Source organism: Carcharodon carcharias, chromosome 30 (genome assembly GCF_017639515.1).
Source record: "Carcharodon carcharias isolate sCarCar2 chromosome 30, sCarCar2.pri, whole genome shotgun sequence".
Classification (NCBI taxonomy): Eukaryota; Metazoa; Chordata; class Chondrichthyes; order Lamniformes; family Lamnidae; genus Carcharodon; species Carcharodon carcharias.
The window spans coordinates 5,878,565-5,895,222 of record NC_054496.1 but is presented as its reverse complement, the minus strand read 5'-3'; positions in this window follow the sequence as shown (position 1 = coordinate 5,895,222).

Here is a 16,658-nt window from a genome sequence, read left to right as displayed (position 1 = left end):
ACAGTCGCCTTCTCCATCCTCACTTCTACAAGATCAAGTCTTTGGAAGCTAGTCTACATTTTGGAAATTTCTCAATCCTGCCCCTCACTCTTTAAAAACAACTGATGAACTTGTGTGTCTCAGAGGTTGCTGTAGCTGTTGAACTTCAGAAAGATGAACAGAAATTACAGAAATTGGCTGTACTATGGAGAGCGATAAGCTTCTTGTGTTGTGGGAGCTGCACTCATCCAGTCAAGTGGAGAGTATTCCATCATACTCCTGACTTGTGCATTATAGATGGTGGACAGGCTTTGGGGAGTCAGGAGGCAAGTTACTCATCGCATGATTCCTAGTCTCTGACCTACTCTTGTAGAATTTATATGGCAAGTCCAATTCAGTTTATGGTCAATGGTAACCCCCAGGATGTTGATAGTGGGGGATTCGGTGATGGTAATGCCATTGAGTGTCAAGGGGCAAAGATTGGATTCTCTCTTTTTGGAGATGGTCATTGCCTGGCACTTGTGTGGCACAAATATTACTTGCCACTTGTCAGCCCAAGCCTGGATATTGTCCAGGTCTTGCTGCATTTGGGCATGGACTGTTTCAGTATCTGAAGAGTCGCAGGTAGTGCTGAACATTGTACAATCATCAGGAACATCCCCGCTTCTGACCTTATGATGGAAGGAAGGTCATTGATGAAGCAGCTGAAAGTGGTTGGGCCAAGGACACTACCCTGAGGAACTCCTGCAGTGATGTCCTGGAACTGAGATGACTGACTTCCAAGAACCATAGCCGTCTTCCTTTTTACTGTGTTTGACACCAACTAGCGGAGAGTTTTTCCCCTGATTCCCATTGACTCCAGTTTTGCTAGGGCTCCTTAATGATACTCTCGGTCAAATGCTGCCTTGATGTCCAGGGCAGTCACTCTCACCTCACCTCAGAAGTTCAAATATTCTGTCCATGTTTGAACCAAGGCTGTAATGAGGTCAGGAGCTGAATGGCCCTGGCGGAACCCAAACTGGGCGTCAGTGAGCAGGTTATTGCTAAGCAAGTGTCGCTTGATAGCACTGTTGATGACCCCTTCCATTACTTTCCTGATGATCGAGAGTAGACTGATGGGGCAGTAATTGGCTGGGTTGGATTTTTCCTTTTTGTGTACAGGACATACCTGGGCAATTTTCCACATAATCGGGTAGATGCCAGTGTTGTAGCTGTACTGGAACAACTTGCCTAGGGGCGGGGTAAGTTCTGGAGCACAAGTCTTCAGTATTATTGCTGGAATGTTGTCAGGGCCCATAGTATTTGCAGTATCCAATGCCTTCAGCCGTATCTTGATATCACGCGGAATGAATCGAATTGGCTAAATACTGGCATCTGTGATGCTAGGGATCTCCGGACGAGGCCGAGGTAGATCATCCACTCAGCACTTCTGGCTGAAGACTGTTGCAAATGCTTCGGCCTTATCTTTTGCACTGATGTGCTGGGCTCTGCCATCATTGGGGATGGGGATATTTGTGGAGCCTCCTCCTCCAGTAAGTTGTTCAATTGTCCACCACCATTCACGACTGGATGTGGCAGGACTGCAGAGCTGGCTGAAGATCTGATCCGTTGGTTGTGGGATTGCTTAGCTCTGTCTATCACTTGCTTATGCTGTTTGACAGTATTCCTGTGTTGTAGCTTCACCAGATTGACACCTCATTTTTAGGTATGCCTGGTGCTGCTCCTGGCATGTCCTCCTGCACTCTTCATTGAACCAGGGTTGATCCCCTGGTAATTGTAGAGTAGAGGATATGCCGGGCCATGAGGTTACAGATTGTGTTCAAGTACAATTCTGCTGCTGCTGATGGCCTACAATGCCTCATGGATGCCCAGTCTCAAGTTGCTAGATCGGTTCGAAATCTATCCTATTTAGCATGGTGGTAGTGCCACACAACACGATGGATGGTATCCTCAATGTGAAGACATGACTTTGTCTCCACAACGACTGTGCGGTGGTCACTCCTACTGATACTGTCATGGATAGATGCATCTGCGGCAGGCAGGTTGGTGAGGATGAGGTCAAGTATGTTTTTCCCTCACCACCTGTTGTAGAACCAGTCTAGCAGCTATGTCATTTAGGACTCAGACAGGTCAGTCAGTAGTGGTGCTACCGAGCCACTCTTGGTGATGGACACTGAAGTCTCCCACCCAGAGTACATTCTGCACCCTTGCCACCCTCGGTGCTTCCTCCAAGTGGTTCATCAGGAAGGGCGGTATGTGATAATCAACTGGAGGTTTCCTTGCCCATTTGACCTGCTGCCATGAGACTTCAGGGGGTCCAGAGTCGATGTTGAGGACTCCCAGGACAACCACCTCCCTACTCTATACCTCTGCTGGGTCTGCTCTGCCATGCCCAGGGATGATGATGGTGGTGTCTGGGACGTTATCTGTAAGGTATGATTCCGTGAAGATGACTATGTCAGGCTGTTGCTTGACTAGCCTGTGAGATAGCTCTCCCAATTTTGGCACTAGCAGGGTCGACAAAGCTGAGTTTGCCATTGTCGTTTCCGGTGCCTAGTTCGATGCCAGTTGGTCTGTTCAGTTTAATTCCTTATTTGGGGCTTTGTAGCGATCTGATACAACTGAATTTAAGAGCCAACCACATTGATGTAGGTCTGGAGTCACATGTAGGCCAGACCAGTAAGGCAGATTTCCTTCCAGTGGGACAGGACATACAAGGCATTAGTGAACCAGATGGGTTTTTACAACAATCGACAATGGTTTCAGGGTCATCATTAGACTTTTAGTTCCAGATATTTTTATTGAATTCAGATTCCACCATCTGCTGTGGCAGGATTCAGACCAGGGGCCCCAGAGCATTACCCTGGGTCTCTGGATTACTAGTCCAGCGACAATACCACTAAGTCACCACTGATCATACAGTTCTAATCTGAGAGCAACCTTTTCCCATCTATCAATAGTACTGCTCTAATCAGCACTCCTAATGGGAGAAGCTATTTATTGAAAAATGTAATACTCTTGACAAGTTTCATTAGCTCGAGCATATACTGTACTTTGTCGTAACTACTTTCATTTCCTCCACATTCATGCGCTCCCGGCTGGTAGAGTCCTTCCTTGTGCTTTTCAGCTGGAAAGAACAGTCACTCAACCTGTCAAATATTCAATATCCAGTCAGGCTGAAGGCTGGAGGCAATTTCTTACCACACAATTAATAATGGAAGCTTTGACTGACCCTCTGTTACTCTCAGTGGTGATTAATCGAGCCCAGTCAGGGTCTGCCAAATCCTCCTCCTTCAGGATCTGAAAGATTTTTTCAGGCTCACTGGCTTTAATGATGGGTCAGATGTTGCGGATTTCTGCCCTGTTAGCTCCGCTGTCTGTGATCATAAGCTGCTGCCAATAGATCTCTGATCCATTCTTAAAGATGGAGATAAAGTAACCATAAAATTTTACTTTAAAACCAGAGAGTGGGACCAGGGGTACAAATTAAAATTAATTAATAAAAATAAATTTAAAACTGGTATGTTAGGTAGAACTGAGTAATAAATAGTTCAAATATTCTGCCAGGCAGAATGAGGGGGGTTAAAATGTAGCTTTCATGGGAGAGTAGGGCTACAGAAGGGGTCAACTTCAATGGGCTGAATGGCCTTTGTTTTATCCTCATTTCTCTTGTGTTCTAATGCCCTTGTGCTGAAATATAAACTGTCTACTTTTTAGAACTGTCTTTACACCTATACACAGGGTACATTTGGGAGAGGCTGGTTCCATATTTTTGTATATAGTACAGAGTGTTCAAGTGAAAAAGTGCTGTATGTACTGCAACAGTCAGTGAAAAACACGGCCAACTAGTCTAAGGACTGCACCTAATGATTACCTCCTGATATGGTCCATCTTTCCCCCTACTCTTTTTAGTATTGTTAGTGTCCTGCACAGTCCATGGCTAAGAAAAGCACACACTATGTGTTGTGCCAATCATGACTTTTTTTGAGCTTATCTTTTCACAGGATGTGGCCTTTGCTGGCTAGGCCAGCATTTCTTGCCCATCCCTAATTGCCCTTAAGAAGGTGGTGGTGAGCCACCTCTTGAACTGCTGTGGTCCATGTGGTGTAGGTACACCCACAATGCTGTTAGGGAGATGGCTTCAGGATTTTGACCCAGCGACACTGATGGAACATATTTCCAAGTCAGAATGACTTGTGTAGGCTTAGAGGAATGCTGGTTATTATTAATATCCGCAGTGAACTCCCACACATAATTTACTGTGTGTATGTACGTTCATAATATAAATTGGAAAGATGATTTTAATGTCAGTATGCTTTTTCTTTCTTGTCAGTCAGTGATCGAGCTCTGTGACTGATTGCAGTTTGTATTTTGACTTTGTGTGCATCAGAATTTTGAGTTAATCTTTGATTGATGGCTGCAAGTCATTCATCTGCCTGGTGGGCTTGTGATTGGCGTAGTGGCTTTTGTAATCTGGTCGTTTGTTCTGCCACCGAATTTGAATCCTGAACGTGGTCAAATTGATATGCGTATCTTGCTTGCTCTGCAGATAAATTTAAAATCCTTATCCTTCTCCTTGCCTAAAAATCTCACCCCATCTTACCTCTGCAACCTACCTCTTTTACAACATCCTTCACCTGTAGCCTCTGATACATCTTCCCTCTCTCTCTATCCCATCATCAGTGGCAGAATCATCACTTGGCTTCTGATTGCTATCTGTGGTGTGTGTTGCTGCTTGGAAAGGTCATGATTTGGCTCAACTTCAATGGTTACTTGGGCAATGTACCAGAGTGTAACCCCGAACCTGTTCTCCAGTGAATGAATTGACACTTTCAGTATAGAGGAGCAACTGAAAAAAGTAATCAAATTTTAATCATCTGAGACATGCTTATAAATTCTCATTATATGCAAACCTCTTGTATATATGGGTATTGGCAAATGTATTTCTGAATCTCCTACCACGGTGAGGTGTTGCCAGAGCTGGAATTCAGTTTCCTTCCCCTTTGGGTTATTGTGAAAGAAGACTATGCACTCAGTTAATCCTTATTTTTAATTGGTTGAGAGAGGTATGTTGGCCAGGAATTATTAAGACTCCTTGCTCTTAATATTCACATAAACCACTGGTCCTGGCTGGCAGACTATGGCCTGAATTGCATGCCAAGACAGCTGAGCGGAAGTGGATGTGGAATCCGCTCCTGGCCACGGTTGCTTTGCAAACGCGGTTTCACGCTGGATGGCCAATTAAGGTCCGCCCAGTGTGAAACACACCCTCTCAATGGTTAGGAAGGGCAAGGCGGGGCTGGAGCTTGTTGGGTGCTGGGACCCGGCAGGCACTTTAAAACTGGCAGAGGCAGCTCCCTGACAGCTGCCAGGGGAGAATCTTCAGAATCTGTCCAGGAGACTGGAACAATGGCCTTAGCAGCGGTTGAAAACCTCAGCTAATCTTCCCTGGATAATTACTCCAGTAACATACTGTACCCTTGGTGAATCCCAAAGATGGAGAATTTTCTCAGTGTGACTCTCTCTCTGCTGCCACGCCTCTTGCTGGAAGTGTGGCAGAAATTCTGTTTCTTCCTTTTGAATAATTCCTCCTTCATATTTTTTCTTTAGTTGCTGTATTCTCCTTTTTACCACCAAAACATTACAACTCACTTTTGTACAGGCTTGCTTCAATTTGTTAGAACGGTACACTTAAATAATTTCTCAGTTAACTTATTGTAGTAAGTTGAACTTTGGTGAAATTAAATCTTTGGTCTAATCATTCAGCCATTGGTTAATGAAGCAAAGCTAACTAAAGTGCCTTTACTCTCAAGATATTTTCCCTATAAAGTTTAAGGATGAATAAAATGTAGTGTTTGGTTCCACCTGTTTATGTTAGGCATGGAGGCTTCTGTTCTGCCATGTTTCGTTAATCTGTTTACTTGTGTGACCATTAACACCATATACTGTTAGGTTCATTTGATCTGAGTGCCAACATGATATAAATTTAACTTTGGTCTTAATGGCCTGAATATGCTTCACTTGTTTTGTAACTCTTTCAAGTTCACTTGTTTTGTATGTGCAGGACATGCCAGTATCTATTGCTGGATGTTAAGTGGCTCCTAACTTTATTGCACAGGCACTGAGTGGACTTTGAGTTCAAAGGAAAGAGTAATCCAGGATGGAGGCGGCAGCCCTGGCATGAGGTAGAAGCAGATCTTTGGCAGCCTAGCTGAAGGGGCACTGAATCAAGGCATCCCTCCCTCAATGAAGGATCCAGAGGTCAGCCTCCACGTCCTCACCATTCTTCTCACTGGGCTTCTCTTCTGACTCACCACTGGATTCACCATCTGTGGCCTGCGGAGCTGCCTCAAGATCCTCTTCATCCAGTGGGTCCCCCCTTGCCAAGGCCAGATCATAGAGAGGGCAGCTTGCAACCACTATCAGTGACAATCACTCTGGAGGGAATTGTAGTGTTCCCCCTGAATGGTCCAGGCATTGGAAGCACATCTTCAGAAGACCTATGGTCCTCTCTATCACCACCCTTGTGGAGGCATGACTCCAATTATAATGCTGCTCTGCCTCTGTTCTTGGGTAGCGAAGAGGCGTCGGAATCACCTCTTCAACGAATAGCACTTGTCACCCAGCAACCATCCATCCAGTCAAGCTGGAGGAGTGAACAGCCTTGGCACCTTTGAATGTCTGAGGGTGTAAGCATCGTGGGACCTTGCACAGACCTACAGAATCTGCGTATTGTGGTCACAAACTGTCTGGGCGTTCATTGAGTGGAATCCCTTCCTGTTGACAAAGGCATCCGGCTGACCCACTGGTGCCTTGATGGCCACATGTGTGCAGTCGATGGCTCCCTGGACGCGGGGGAACCCAGCAATTGCTGCAAAGCCTCTGGCTCGCTCAGCCTGGCTGACCTCGTCCGTATGGTAAAGAATAAATGTTAATACCCGCCTGAACAGAGCTTTTGTCACCAGCTTGACACAACTGTGGACAGCTGATTGGGAGACTCCACAAAGATCCTCCACTGAGCTCTGGAAAGAGCCAGAGAACAAGAAGTTGAGGGCCACTGTGACCTTCAGAGCCACTGGCATGGGGTGTCCACCCAAACAGTCAGAGCTGAACTCAGGCCTGTTCATCTGACAAATGGAGGTCATGGTCTCCCCTGAGAGGCGGAGCCTCCTTCAGCATTGCACGTCAGACATATTGAGGCAGCTGCATTGCTGCCTGTAAACCCTGGCAGCAGGATAGTGGCGTCATCTGCGGCCCCTTCCACCTTGGACTAGCTGCTGGCCCTGCAATCCTTGTGCCTGCACCTCTCCTCCCACAGGTCCCTCCACTGGAAGCTACATTGGGACACCTGGCCTTCTCTCCCTTCTGCCCATCTCTTCCTCCTCAGAGGAGGTGCCGCCAGTGGAGGGCACAGTCCCCATTACCAGGGTAACAGAAGGCTGTCTGATACCTGGAATGGTCCACAGGGTCAAAATCCTCCGAGGGCCTTGGAGGCACCTATGTGTCCTAATATGAAACCTAGAAACGCTAAGACTGAAGCTCGAACAGAGATGAAGCTGTCAAGTTCAAATAAGCAACCAGCAGCAAACTATCTCCTAAACTCCTCACTACTCACACTGATAATGCTGCTGACCCGTTTTATCCTGCCCTTGGATGAGGTTTTGTAAAAAGTGGGCTGTCTGACTGCCTGCCCCTTTTGCCCGTGTGAGGAGTGCGAAATCGCCTGGGCAATGTAAAATTGAGTACAATTGGCTTTTTAATGACCTTAAGTGCCACTTTAATTGTTGGCGGGCACAGCTCCAACACCCGCGTGCACCCGCTGACCTGAAGACTGCTCACATGCAGGATGACATTGGGATGCTCGCCCGATATCATCTTGTGCTATTTCACGTCCGTTCCGGTCAGGCATGTTTTCTTACCCTCAGAATGGCTGTCTCAATTAAATAAATTCCAGCAACAAGAGTTTTGTGAGTTTTAAAATAATGAAGGCTATTTATTTTTAAGCACTTCCCTGGATGGTTTAAAAGCCTGTAGTTTCTTAGATGAAATTGATGCTTTAACTGAAGTGAAGGTCTTGTAAAGCAGAGGATTCTCAGTAAACTGCAAGGCTTCTTGTAGTCGAATTTCTCAGAGATTGATTCTCAGGTGAACTTGAAGTTGGAAGAGATGGTGGGAGTCCTCCTTCCACTTTCAAGGTATTGCTGTTTATTGCCTTGGCTGCTTAGATGACACACAGCTGGTTTGATGGCTTTCTGATGGATCTCTGTCTGCAGAACAGCCTCTTGGCTGTTTTAAAAGCAAACAGAAAGTATGTCTATCTCATCATGTGACCTTTTTCAAGTCCAAAATCCTTTCCAAATAAGGTGGATGGTTCGGTGATTATACATCCTGTGTAGTGGCTTTCACACCTTGAGAGCTTGAGACAGCCAGTGTATTTGTATCTGAATGAACCATTCCATTTGTAAATACTCTCTTGAATTAGTTTCAGGAAAAGGTATTGAGCTAACATCAGTTTGGAATGGTCCCTTTTGTTCCCTCTTGAGACAGGGGTCTGGTTTCAATCAACGAGAAGACAGGTGATCCTCAGGGTGACCAATTTTTTGTAGCCATTTGTAGCCAGTTTAAAATATAAAAATTAGTTTGAAATTCAGCATATAATGGGACATGATAAATGTCTTATCTGAAGGATTATCTCTGACAAAGGAATACTCATGTACTGGAGTCAGCCTCAATCATGTACTCACGTGAGTGGGACTATAAAGGATTCACTCAAAGAGCAGAAGGCTACCAAACATCCATAATAAGACTGAAACAGCATTTATTAAACTGACATGACTGAAATTGCAGGCTCATCATATGAGGAGTCAGGGGCCTGCGTTTAAACCATCATTTCACAGTCCAGCCTGCTGAAACATCTGAAGAAGTGGTCCATTAATAGAAGATTGGTGAGTGACACTGAACTGAGAAAAATGGCTAAAGCACCCACTCTGTCCTGATGATTTCAAAATCACCCGTATGAAGAGAAATGAGTATTTCAGATTTCAGCCATTCTTGAATAGAGAATGAGTTCATGTTCAGAATGTAATGCTGCAGATCACAAGTTTTCATATTTAAACCATCGGCAAAAAGCATAATAAAACAGTACAATCATGACTATTTATTGTGTTGAAAGAATGAAATGCAAGACAACAGTCTCCATTGGGACATATTACAAGATAACCATCCTTTTAAAAGTCTAAATTTTAACTCCCTGCTGCTCAGATTAGCAAATGGCTTTGCCAAACAGGCTTCTTAAATTTAATTGATTAGCTGCCCATCTTGCTGTGCTGAGGGATGGGAATCCCAAAGGGTCAGCTACAGAGAATGGGTCTGCAGCACTGTACCAAAGGAAAGGAGCCTTGGGTGGAGGTGGACAGGGAATTATTGCAGGGAAAGGATTGTCAGTGAGGAGGAAGGAAATCAACAATGTTCCCAAAGCCCAGAAAATCCCATTCAGACCTACTTCTATCAAGCCCTTTAAGGAACACTGATTGTGACTATTTTCTGCTCTGTCTATTCAGTGGATTCAATACTTAATGGGTACTGTCCTATACCAAAATGGCATTGGTATCCTAACTCCAACACAGGACCACATAATGGCATAATTAAACACCTCGAAAGAGCACAGGCTATTTGAGGCCCACTTGAAAATAGTTGTGGTTGGGCCTCAGTTTAGGGGTAAGTATAGGATTGCCAACTGTGATTAAATGCATGCCTGGAGGTTTCATCACATGACTTGCCCCCATGCTGCAGCCATTAGTTGGCTAACACATCCATCCTTGTGACATACAGCCTTCCTACACCAATTGGAAAGTAAAAAGCTTCAATACCCAATTAGATGATGTTTGACTGTCAGTCAACAGCCTTTATCCCCCCATTTTCAATTTTCTTACATCTGGTAAAGAGAAATGTTCAAAGAAAATTTTTTTAAACTACCTTTTTTAATGATTTTTCTCCAGGGTTGCACACAGCAGTGTCCTGGAGATTCAATTCCTGAAGACTCCAGGCCAATCCTAGAGGGTTGGCAGCCTTACGTTTTGCATTTCAGTCACACAGTTTTCCCATTGCTACTGAAAAAATAGGGGTGGGAGGGAGTCTAAAATCAGGGCTAGCGTGTTTGTAACTGAACAGAAAATATTTCTTCAACTCAGCCAAGTTTGTGAATATTACATCTTAAAACCAGATAAGACATTGGATCTAATCCTGATGAATGTTGGAATGGGAATATGTAGGGTAAGAGAGAGCTTTGAAGGAGGAGACGTGAAAAATCATGAATGTGTGCTGGACATCTTTTGCCCGATTTTTCCTGAAGGTGTTGACAAACGTCTGGTTCAGTGAACGCTGGCAATTCTCCAGTATCTCATCTAAGTGGTCATTTGTTATATATGGTCGCAGAGAACATCACTGTTGACAGGCTATTTAATTGTGGGGTTGGGGGGGAACGGGAAGAGACAGTATCAGAGCCAAACCTGACCTTATTCTTGTTCAATGTCTAAACATAAACTCGAAGCTCGAGTTGCTGATTAATGATCAGGATAAGAATCTTGGCTGGGAACTGGCGACAAAATGAAGTAGAAAAGAAAATCAGACAGAGTAAAATGGGATGCTAATTCACTGTGAGCCCATTTTGCACTACTGGTGAAGATTGATGTCATGCCTCGTATTTACCTAGAACAAGAAGATTTTATTTTCTTGGGTAACATAGCATTAAGACAGACAGAAACACAAATGGCCCTATACCCGCATTATACAATAGAATAAACTTGACCATAAAAGAACATTGATGACTCACTCCTCTCACCCTTATCTCAGTGAGTTGAACGAGCATGTTTGTGGAATCTCAGTTTGATTTTGGAGAGTTTCAAAACAAATCAGTCTCTACATTCAAGCTGCTTCTTTACTTGTTTCTCTTGTAAATAAGTGAAGAAACTTTACACAGATGCATTGAGGCAAAATGGGTAGCTTCGATGGACAAATCAGGTACTGTTTGCAAATTGAGAGCCAAAGCTGATCAAAAGACATGACTTTAGAATGATTCCTCAGGACAAGGTTACAGCATTGTCGATCAAATTTTAATTTGGACTCAAAGCAATCTTGACTTTGCTGTGAAATCCCCTGAAAAAGGATTCCAACCTTGGTAAAATCCTGCAATTAACTTAGCTCTCTCTTTCAGGAAAATATTTGTACATTTCATTAAAAGCTGAGACAAATTCTCTAGAATCATATCGTTAACTCCTGGGACTAACGGTTATGTTAGCTGTCCTGCAGTCCAGAAAATAAAAAGAAAGACTTGCATTTATATAGTGCCTTTCACAACCTCAAGACATTCAAATTGCTTTACAACAATGATGTACTTTTTGAAGTGTAGTCACTGTTTTAAAGTAGAAATATAGCAGCCAATTTGTGCACAGAAAGATTCCACAAACAGGAACATGATAATCACCAGATTATCCAATATCATGATGTTGATTTAAGGATAAATATTGGCCAAGGCATTAAATACTGACCCTTAATTGAAATATACCATGGGAGTTTTTTTACATCCACCTTAGAAAATAGGCAGGCCTCGGTTTAACGTCTCAACTGAAAGACGCACTTCTAGCAGAGCAGCACTCCCTTGGTACTGCTCAGGTTTCTGGAGTGGAGATGGAAGACAATGTTGGTAATGTAGCTGTTATTGTTGACAGGACATAACTTCTCCACAGCAAAAGTTTTTTTTGCCAAAGCTGTGTACATTTTGTACATGATGAAAATGTTAACAGCTCTAACCTTGCAAAGGAAATTGAGCTTATTGAACCTGTCAAATAGATAAGCCAAATAACCAGTAAAACCTGGGAGTGCCACCCAGGGGAGTTGTGGTGAAATGGTGATTTGGAATCAAAAATATGCGGTAATCCTCCCTGAATTTGAAGATTTTTGCAAAAACTTTACCATAATACTTTCATTGAACTTCTTTGATTAGCTTTATCCGTTTAATTGAAATAGATGGTGTTTGAAAAAAATCTGTTTATCTTTGGAGTCAGGATATTTGGTCTCCAAGTGGCATTTTAAGTTATTGGTTTCATGATAGCCTGGACTTCAACACAACCATCACATTTTGGCTGACAACTTTCCTCAGAACCAGTAAATGTAAATCACAAGTCCAAGTCTGAACAATCATATCTGTTCCAATACTAGTTATCCTCACCATTATTAATCACCAAAACATCATTGTTATGTCAGTTAGAAAGCACAAGGGAGCTGGGGTGGTGAGAGCAAGGGGTCTGAAAGATTTTGAAATGGTAGATCAGTGCAGATATTAGTACAGGTAAGGATTGGTAAACAAACTATAATATTGTGAAGCAATACTGCTTATCCAGTAAATGCTCACCGCTTCCATATGAATATAGCCTCACTCTACATTGCCAGTCGACTGTAAGTAAAGCAGGAGTCAAAAGTCTGAATTTCAAATGATAAAAAAACAAGCAAATTTAAATTCAAAGAGGAAGTATAAACTGCTTCCGGTGTACAGTAATGTGTATCTGTAAATAACTTTTATTGGTCCAACTTCACTTCTAGAAATCAGTGGGAATTCGGTCATATTTCCCAATTTCTTGCAAATTTAAACAAATTCAGACTCTACATTCACTTCCTTTGGTTTGCTAGGTGAGATCAGCCACTCTCTTCAACCTTTGTTCACGATATTCTGACTACATGACATTGGATCACATGATGTGACATTTGTTCACGCGATGTTTATTCGCACAGCTCTCCATTTACCTAATAAAGAGGGGAAATTGAGGCCAGGGAAGAGTGGAAACCAAAGTATTCCCTCCATTTCAGAGAGAGCCTCCTCTCCCCAATTTCAAAAACCTCTCCAGATTTCAGAGCAGTCAATGGTTTCAGAGCCCCACTCCACTCAGAATCCCGATTGACATGGCCTCTCCCCACTATGATTTTCAAAACCTGTGATTCCCAAGTTCTACTTCCTCCACACAGTCGTGTCTCTCTCGGTGAATGACATCACCGAGCCTGAGAACTCGGGCAGCCAGTGGTTCAGTGAAACCGGGGTGGGGGTGGGGCTGAGTGTGGTGCAGTGAAACCTGGGTGGGGGTGGGGGTGGGGGTGAGTGTGGTGCAGTGAAACCGGGGTGCGGGTGGGGGTGGGGGTGAGTGTGGTGCAATGAAACCTGGGGGGGGGGGGGCGGCGCGGTGAGGGTGAGTGTGGTGTATTGAAACCCAGGTGGGGGCGGGGGTGAGTGTGGTGTATTGAAGCCGGGGTGGGGGTGGGGGTGGGGGTGAGGGTGTGTGGTGCAGTGAAACTGGGTGGGGGTGGGAGTGAGTGTGGTGCAATGAAACTGGGGTGGGGATGGGGGTGGGGTGAGTGTGCTGCAGCGAAACTGGGGTGGGGGTGGGGGTGGGGGTGAGTGTGGTGTATTGAAGCTGGAGTGGAGGTGGGGTGGGGGTGGAGTATTGAAACTGGGTGAGGGTGGGGGTGGGGGTGAGTGTGGTGTATTGAAGCCGGCGTGGGGGTGGGATGGGGATGAGTGTGGTGTATTGAAGCCGGGGTGGGGGTGGGGGTGTGTGTGGTGTATTGAAGCCAGGGTGGGGGTGTGGGTGAGTGTGGTGTATTGAAGCCGGGGCGGGGGTGGGGGTGGGGGTGAGTGTGGTGTATTGAAGCCTGGGAGTGGGTGGGGGTGAGTGTGGTGTATTGAAGCTGGGGTGGGGGTGGGATGGGGATGAGTGTGGTGTATTGAAGCCCAGGTGGGGGTGGGGATGAGTGTGGTGTATTGAAGCCAGGGTGGGGGTGTGGGTGAGTGTGGTGTATTGAAGCCGGGGCAGGGGTGGGGGTGGGGGTGAGTGTGGTGTATTGAAGCCTGGGAGTGGGTGGGGGTGTGTGTGGTGTATTGAAGCTGGGGTGGGGGTGGGATGGGGATGAGTGTGGTGTATTGAAGCCAGGGTGGGGGTGTGGGTGAGTGTGGTGTATTGAAGCCGGGGCGGGGGTGGGGGTGGGGGTGAGTGTGGTGTATTGAAGCCTGGGAAGGGGTGGGGGTGAGTGTGGTGTATTGAAGCTGGGGTGGGGGTGAGTGAGGTGTATTGAAACCGGAGTGGGGATGGCGTTGGGGATATGGGTGAGTGTGGTTTATTGAAGCCAGGGTGGGGGTGGGGGTGAGTGTGGTGTATTGAAGCCGGGGTGGGGGTGGGGGTGGGGGTGTGTGTGGTGTATTGAAGCCAGGGTGGGGGTGTGGGTGAGTGTGGTGTATTGAAGCCGGGGCAGGGGTGGGGGTGGGGGTGAGTGTGGTGTATTGAAGCCTGGGAGTGGGTGGGGGTGAGTGTGGTGTATTGAAGCTGGGGTGGGGGTGGGATGGGGATGAGTGTGGTGTATTGAAGCCCAGGTGGGGGTGGGGATGAGTGTGGTGTATTGAAGCCAGGGTGGGGGTGTGGGTGAGTGTGGTGTATTGAAGCCTGGGAAGGGGTGGGGGTGAGTGTGGTGTATTGAAGCTGGGGTGGGGGTGAGTGAGGTGTATTGAAACCGGAGTGGGGATGGCGTTGGGGATATGGGTGAGTGTGGTTTATTGAAGCCAGGGTGGGGGTGGGGGTGAGTGTGGTGTATTGAAGCCTGGGTGGGGGTGGGGGTGAGTGTAGTGTATTGAAGCCCAGGTGGGGGTGGGGGTGGGGGTGAGTGTGGTGTATTGAAGCCCAGGTGGGGGTGGGGGTGAGTGTGGTGTATTGAAGCCAGGGTGGGGATGGGGGTGAGTTTGGTGTATTAAAGCCGGGGTGGGGGTGGGGGGGAGGGGGTGAGTGTGGTGTATTGAAGCCAGGGTGGGGGTGGGGGTGGGGGTGAGTGTGGTGTATTGAAGACTGGGAGGGGGTGGGGCGAGTGTGGTGTATTGAAGCTGGGGTGGGGGTGGGGGTGAGTGTGGTTTATTGAAGCTGGGGTGGGGGGTTGGGGTGAGTGTGGTGTATTGAAGCTGGGGTGTGGGTGGGGGTGGGGGTGAGTGTGGTGTATTGAAGCTGGGGTGGGGGTGGGGGTGAGTGTGGTGTATTGAAGCCTGGGTGGGGGTGGGGGTGGGGGTGAGTGTAGTGTATTGAAGCCCAGGTGGGGGTGGGGGTGGGGGTGAGTGTGGTGTATTGAAGCCCAGGTGGGGGTGGGGGTGAGTGTGGTGTATTGAAGCCAGGGTGGGGATGGGGGTGAGTTTGGTGTATTAAAGCCGGGGTGGGGGTGGGGGGGAGGGGGTGAGTGTGGTGTATTGAAGCTGGGGTGGGGGGTTGGGGTGAGTGTGGTGTATTGAAGCTGGGGTGGGGGTGGGGGTGAGTGTGGTGTATTGAAGCTGGGGTGTGGGTGGGGGTGGGGGTGAGTGTGGTGTATTGAAGCTGGGGTGGGGGTGGGGGTGAGTGTGGTGTATTGAAGCTGGGGTGGGGGTGGGGGTGAGTGTGGTGTATTGAAGCTGGGGTGTGGGTGGGGGTGGGGGTGAGTGTGGTGTATTGAAGCTGGGGTGGGGGTGGGGGTGAGTGTGGTGTATTGAAGCCAGGGTGGGGGTGGGGGTGTGGGTGAGTGTGGTGTATTGAAGCCAGGGTGGGGGTGGGGGTGGGGGTGAGTGTGGTGTATTGAAGACTGGGAGGGGGTGGGGCGAGTGTGGTGTATTGAAGCTGGGGTGGGGGTGGGGGTGGGGGTGGGGGTGAGTGTGGTTTATTGAAGCGGGGGTGGGGGGTTGGGGTGAGTGTGGTGTATTGAAGCTGGGGTGGGGGTGGGGGTGAGTGTGGTGTATTGAAGCCTGGGTGGGGGTGGGGGTGGGGGTGAGTGTAGTGTATTGAAGCCCAGGTGGGGGTGGGGGTGGGGGTGAGTGTGGTGTATTGAAGACTGGGAGGGGGTGGGGCGAGTGTGGTGTATTGAAGCTGGGGTGGGGGTGGGGGTGAGTGTGGTTTATTGAAGCTGGGGTGGGGGGTTGGGGTGAGTGTGGTGTATTGAAGCTGGGGTGTGGGTGGGGGTGAGTGTGGTGTATTGAAGCCTGGGTGGGGGTGGGGGTGGGGGTGAGTGTAGTGTATTGAAGCTGGGGTGGGGGGTTGGGGTGAGTGTGGTGTATTGAAGCTGGGGTGGGGGTGGGGGTGAGTGTGGTGTATTGAAGCTGGGGTGTGGGTGGGGGTGGGGGTGAGTGTGGTGTATTGAAGCTGGGGTGGGGGTGGGGGTGAGTGTGGTGTATTGAAGCCAGGGTGGGGGTGGGGGTGTGGGTGAGTGTGGTGTATTGAAGCCAGGGTGGGGGTGGGGGTGGGGGTGAGTGTGGTGTATTGAAGACTGGGAGGGGGGTGGGGCGAGTGTGGTGTATTGAAGCTGGGGTGGGGGTGGGGGTGGGGGTGGGGGTGAGTGTGGTTTATTGAAGCGGGGGTGGGGGGTTGGGGTGAGTGTGGTGTATTGAAGCTGGGGTGGGGTGGGGGTGAGTGTAGTGTATTGAAGCCCAGGTGGGGGTGGGGGTGGGGGTGAGTGTGGTGTATTGAAGCCCAGGTGGGGGTGGGGGTGAGTGTAGTGTATTGAAGACAGGTGGGGGTGGGGGTGGGGGCGAGTGTGGTGTATTGAAGCTGGGGTGGGGGTGGGGGTGGGGGTGAGTGTTGTTTATTGAAGCGGGGGTGGGGGGTGGGGGTGAGTGTGGTGTATTGAAGCTGGGG